Genomic DNA, 6,473 nt, shown 5'->3' on the forward strand with positions numbered 1-6,473 from the left:
ACACAAAAACAAACAATGACAGTCTGCATTATTATGATGCTAGTCGTGCTGTGCTACGGTGAAAAATGCCAAGGGCGCTTCAATCAGTCAAGGAACAAGTTCGACAGAGAGGGACAACTCAGGAAACAAATACCTTCAATGACAATCTTAGAATTCACACCACCAGGAGTCCAAGCACATCAGAGTGTGTGATGGCTACGAATCACTTTGGCTGGTCCTTTGACAAGTCATTTCCCACTCTGTTCTACAACATGACCGCTGCTATTACTGCAGAATGATACATCACAGGATCTCCATGAACAGCGTGAGCCAAACACAATTCTCCTGGTACAGGTATATCAACTGCAGATGCAGGTACCTTTAAATAAAATGTAAAGAAGTTGTAGTTGTCAGCTATCCGTATAAATAGCTCATTGTGAAGGATCTTATTTCCACAGAGGATAATGACACTGACGCATAATGTATAGAGTCATTAAAAAAAAGCTAAGGGAACGGAAGAAAACAAACATCACATCAGCATTAAGAATCAAAGCAGACACAAGAGTATAGAAAAAACCAACTGAGCCTGTGGCGATTGACAGCGCTGCACAGCAAGCTGCTGACCTTCAAAACAACACAACAGTCAACACTTTGTCAACATTGTGTGTGTATGTGCATATGCGTGTTTGTGTGTAATGTCACTCTTTAAGCTCACTGTCACTGCACTGCTGACATTGTCACCAGTGTCACAGGAAGGCGAGAAACACGTTGCAATATCTAGAGTATTTAAGACCTGATCAGTCAACAGGACACGTCTCAGAAAAGTGAATCATCTCCAGTAAGTAACCTCATCAAGGTGAGCAGGTTTTCAGTGGAACAGCTAAAAGTTGAGTCATTTTCAATGAGTAAGTGTGAGATGATTTCCTATGGAGGGGGATGACATTCTGGAGAAGATCCCTGCAGAACAGACACTAACCAATAGCCTTTGTAGACACCTATAATGACAGTGATATTTACAAATTAATGTGGTCACAGAGCTCAACCTCAGAGAGTATTATAATGGATTATCCTGGAAACATGCAAAAATTGATTTAGAAATGAATAGCCCCACTTTGCCAGCTCAGTCTACTGAACAAAATAGTGTGGTTTCACTTCAGTATCATTGTGTTACAGGGGAAAATATGCTGGCGTGTTTCTTTTTCTTTAATCCAATCACCAAGCTAAGCAAAAAAATGCATCTTCGGTGTTCAGTCAAAACAGTGGCAGGTATAATATATATATTGTTTGGTGGAACATTTGCATGCAGGAAAAAGAGCACTACAATAGATATTTCATTGAAAAAACAAACAAAAAAAAAGCAGCTATGCCTTACTACACAATCCAAATCCTTGGGAAATCTGAAACCTTCATTAGTTCCTCCCTGTTGTGAATCTCGCTATCTGTGGCTACACAGACAGCACAATGGAGGGGGGGAATGCTGACTGAAATGGTTGGTCAATAATTTATACCCGCATCCTACATTTGATGAGTCTGACTAACAAAAGAACAACAAAAACCAAAAGGTTTATAGTGCATATTGGCACAGCTGTACATATAACACATGCTGTTAGTCATTGTCTTCCAAAATTACATAAAATGGCAGTTTCTGATCAGACAACCCTACAAACAGGACATCATTTATCATTGCCTTTTCTTATAACTGTAATAAAACTTTCAGAGAATCGTCTGCTACAACTGACGGTTGATTAGGCTTAGGAGCAAGAACTGCGTAATAAGGGTTAAGAAACAGTTCTTCTAACATTCATCCCCTTTTTATAATAAAGAAGACTAAAAGTAATACAGATATAGAAGAAGAGACAGAGAGTGAGATGAACAGATACATTGGAGTAGCATCAGTAGTAAAGGAGGCATTGTACTGACTGTTGTCATAAAAAAGGAGCTGTTCCTGACGGCAAAGCTCTCGATGTACCAGATATTTTTATTACAGTCATCATTTATGGTAACAACAACTACATAGTGACAGAAAGAATAAGATAACAGATCCAAGTCTTCAAAGTAGGTTTCCTCTAGGCGGCTTGACCCATCCTTAGAGATAAGAAAAGGAGCTCGGACATCCGGAGGAAGCTTGGGGTAGGGCTGCAGCTTTTTCATTTTGAAAGGAACCACTTGAGGTGGTTCTAATATCTGACTGGGATGATTCCTGGGTGCATTTCTTTGGATGTGTTTTGGCCACAACCAACTGTGAGGAGACCCAGAACTCCCTGGACAGATTACATAGATGAATAGATGGATGGAAGGATGGAGGGATGGATGTATAGGTGATGACTAATAGCTTGGAAGCATTTTGTTTGACTGACTCTGGACAGAAAACAATGTGCAGCACTTTGGGATTTAAGAAGTATGTGCCACCAATGGATGACAGAAAAGGAAAGAAACTACTGCTGCGACTATTGTTGCTTTAATATTAGTATCTTGAAATGGTTTACACTGTTTGAATCATAATGATTTATGCTTTTAAATTATGACTCCAAGTGGGCTGATGGCATAGAAAATACAGTGGCAGAATTTCCACTTGGCCTGCATTTGTGCTTGTGACTGTTTAGGGGTTATTTGTAGATCTGTGACAAACATTAATAGTAGACATATGACAGGCCCATGCACAAAGCCTTTACTTTCAGGATTACTATGTAAGGACATATTACTTCGTGCATTTGCATTTAACTTTCACACTGCCATTAAGGTGCAGAATTGTTCAATATGGATGCAGGGATGATGACCGGAAGAATTGTTTATTTAAATTTAGACAATATTCTCTGCTAGGCTGATCAATACACATACAAGACTACGAAGAAGAAGCAAGTTGGTCATACAGGCATCCTATGGAAGTGAAACACAATAAACCCCAGAGCAGACACCAGAGGAGGCTGCTGATGGCAGTGGCAGCTGTTGCCAGAAGGGTAACCTTCATTTACCCCTTTGTGTGACTGGTATAGAAAAGACTTCACAAGCCCATTCCCCTCAAGAATCTAACATGTTACAGAAACTGCGATTGTAGTCTCTGACTGTGCTCTTGGGATTAACACATTCCTGAAACTGAGCCTGTGTGTGCATGCACGTGTGCGTGGCATGCATTATCATGCTGTTAGTATCACAAACTCCCTGAGGGGGCATAAGGAAAAGGAGGGTTGATAGAGTTCTGCCAGCTCAGATCCTCCTGTGTGCTTCATTCTCTCTCTCCCTGGCTACTCCTGCAAGGCATCATTTCCTCTCTCCTTGCATCTTTCTCTCTCTGTCTTCTGATACTATCATTAACCAGTGAACTCAGGACACCTAGACACTTATTAGGTTGCAAGGACAAAGGAAGTGAATGTGCCCACTCACACGTACATACAAACAAGCAGAGCAGGAAAGGCGACATGCTATCGCTGCGTGGCCGACACCATGACCACCTGCTGCTGCTGCTGCTGCTGGACAGAGGACTGATTAAATTTTCCTCCGATTTACTTGCAGCAGACATATTGAACCCCTCCACTCACCCAGTCAATAGTCATGCAAGTTCAAATTTTTCCTTTCTATTCTTTTCATCTTATCTCAGTTGTCTCTATGTTCCCTGTCTGGCATTTGGAGGGAATTACATTGTAGCCAACTCTGACTTTTGACCTGACTTTTCAAGGAGGAGTTAATAACAATCAACGTGCCCGCTTTTAGTCTTAGATGTTCATTTGACTGAGCTCAGGAGGCACGCTGCAAAATGAAGAGAGGGTTGCTCTGACTAATTTATTCTGACCTTTAACCCAGGCACTTTAATTAACTTTGGTCTCTTGAGTCACTACATATTGTCTGTATAAGAAATAGAGACAGACCAAAATACAGTACAGCAAATCTCAAGGATAAAGTTGTTGATTTTCTAAATTTTCTTTTTGTCTTATGGTGTGATTCTCAATATCTTCTGACTTCCACCACCCCTCTGGGCCACTCAGCCTGAAGCCCATCATTCCTACTAAATATTTAGCATTTTCAAAACCTCGAACAAATCAAGTTTTATTTTTAAGGGAAATGATAATTCAGTTTTATTAATTTTACAGAATGAAAAATTGCATGTAAATACACTCTGAGTCACTGAACAGTGAAACTACAAAGAATGTAATAATGATACTGATGTTGCCATTTCAGTTGTCTGTTTAATATTTAATTAAATATTCCAAGATGACATTTCTTTTGGCACCATTGTGGAAATGGAAGCTAATATAAAGTAAATATGAGAAGAAAATGCAAATGTAAGGGCTGTCAAAACAAGGAGCAATGATGATTATCTGGAAAAGACCAGTACAGGTCTGCATACTGTATAGACAAACTATACTATACTGCAGTGGAAACACTGAAGTGGCTGTAGATGGATTAGACCTTGTTATACCCCAGAACCCTGTAGCTGTTTTAAACACTAGTTAATTGCACCTTTGGGAGCAAGTGACAATTGTCTGTTTACATAAAAGTCCATTCTCCGTAGAGAATGTGAGCTGCAGCTATCTGTGCCTGTGATTACAGGGATTGCGCATTTGGCCACAGGAAAAACGAGCATAATGATGAACGCTGTAATGACCTTTCTCTGCTTAACGTTACATTAATACTTGTAACACAGCCAACATTAGCCTGTAGGTTCATCACCACAATTACAGTGTAGGAATGCACTGTACCAGGAAGCTTTGCTCATTTCTAGTGCTGGCAAAAGACACAGAGCTGTCACAAAATTAAAAGCACTGGCAGGTGAAGGGAATATCATCTGTTATCTCATTACAGTGGCACCTGTCAGGCGGTTTGGATATGTTAGGCATATTGTGAACAGTCAGTTCTTGTTTTGGAAGCTAGAAAAATGGGCCCACATGAGAATCTGACTTTGATAAGAGCCAAATTGTGATGTATAGGAGTCTTGGTCAGAGCATCTACAACAGCAGGTCTTGTGGGGTTTTTCCAGGGAAGGACAATTGGTGAACCGGTCACAGGATTGTGGTTGCCCAAAGCTCACTCATGGGGGGAGTGAAGGGTGGCCTGTGTGATCTGTACTCACAGAAGAGCTACTGTAGCACAAATTGTTTAAAACCTCAACATTAGCTATGGAAGAAATATGTCAGAACACACAGGAGGCCTTCAGATGTCTTATAAAGTCCGTGCCTCAATGGGTCAAAGATGTTTTGGTAGCAACATTAGGCAGCTGGTTTCATTGTCATGCCTGTGATTGGTGTAAGATTTTGGAGTTAAAATTCGTGCCGTGCCATCCCATGAGCATGTGATTAATGATCTTCGTACACAATTTATTCACTGCTGTTGTAAATGAGCTGGAAGTAAGCCTACTGTTTGTCTAAGACATCCCTAAAAGATGTGTTTTAATTAAAAGCAGCAGCTATTTCTAGGTCTGGACCATTGAGAATAAAAGGTCTACACCCTGAAAGCAAATCAGTCTGCATATTATACCAGAGCAGAGAATTATGAGCTTAACGAGACAGATTTTCCCACAGCTGATGCCCTTAAAAGCAGTATATAGGTTGTTTTTTAGCACAAAAATTATGTTTATTTGCAATTTAAATCAAGACTCAATTACGTCTTGTGATTAATTTAATCACCCTGTAGGTTTGCTGTGTTCCAGCTTTCTGTGTATTCAAAACTGTGGCATGATTGTGATAATCATTTTCTGGCATTATTGTACTTTTATGGATTTGTTCAGTTCACAACACAGAACACATTCTTTCTATTATTACAAAATTTTCTCAAATTCAGAGTGACGCCGCTGGAGTCCAGTAAAACCTAGAAAAATACATGATGTCCTGTCACTGGCTGCAACTCAAACATAAAGGAGGTGCCTTAAAAGGAACGTTTGAATACACACCAGAATCAATTGTAATCAGCCTCAAACGTCAATGTTGATATAGCTCAGGGACGACTGGATCTTAGACATTTTTCAGGCTGTCAGAGGAGCTGTTATATTGACAGCATGTTTGGACATTTAAGATTCCTTCATTTTCATTGTGCAGGCAATAAAATTAGGCTTTGAAAACATGCATGTGTTGAGAAAATGAGAAACTGCATCAGTAAAATAGTAGCAGTAGTAGAAATATGACACAATAAAGAACATGAAGAACAAAATGTAGGACTATCAGCAGATAGTAAAGTCATAATTACATACTGCCCTACAAAGCATCTCCTTCACTGAAATGTGAGCATATCGCAGTATGTCTGAAAAAGAAACTAAAACTATGGTGAGATTTTGCAACCTGAAATTTATTGTACCAGTGACAAGGTCGGAGTGACGAGGTACACTTACTCTGTAGCACTGAAGTGCAATGAATCTGAAGCAGCAATTTAAAAATAAAAGCTAGCAGTGCACCTAAGTTACAGCAGCAATGACATCCACTATGACACTAACTGCAATTTGACAGTATTGGAGGAAACAGAGTAAAATGCAACATTGCAGTGAGTGTATTTGTGGTTTGTGTACTATT

The sequence above is a fragment of the Amphiprion ocellaris genome, chromosome 4 (genome assembly GCF_022539595.1).
Source record: "Amphiprion ocellaris isolate individual 3 ecotype Okinawa chromosome 4, ASM2253959v1, whole genome shotgun sequence".
Lineage (NCBI taxonomy): Eukaryota > Metazoa > Chordata > Actinopteri > Pomacentridae > Amphiprion > Amphiprion ocellaris.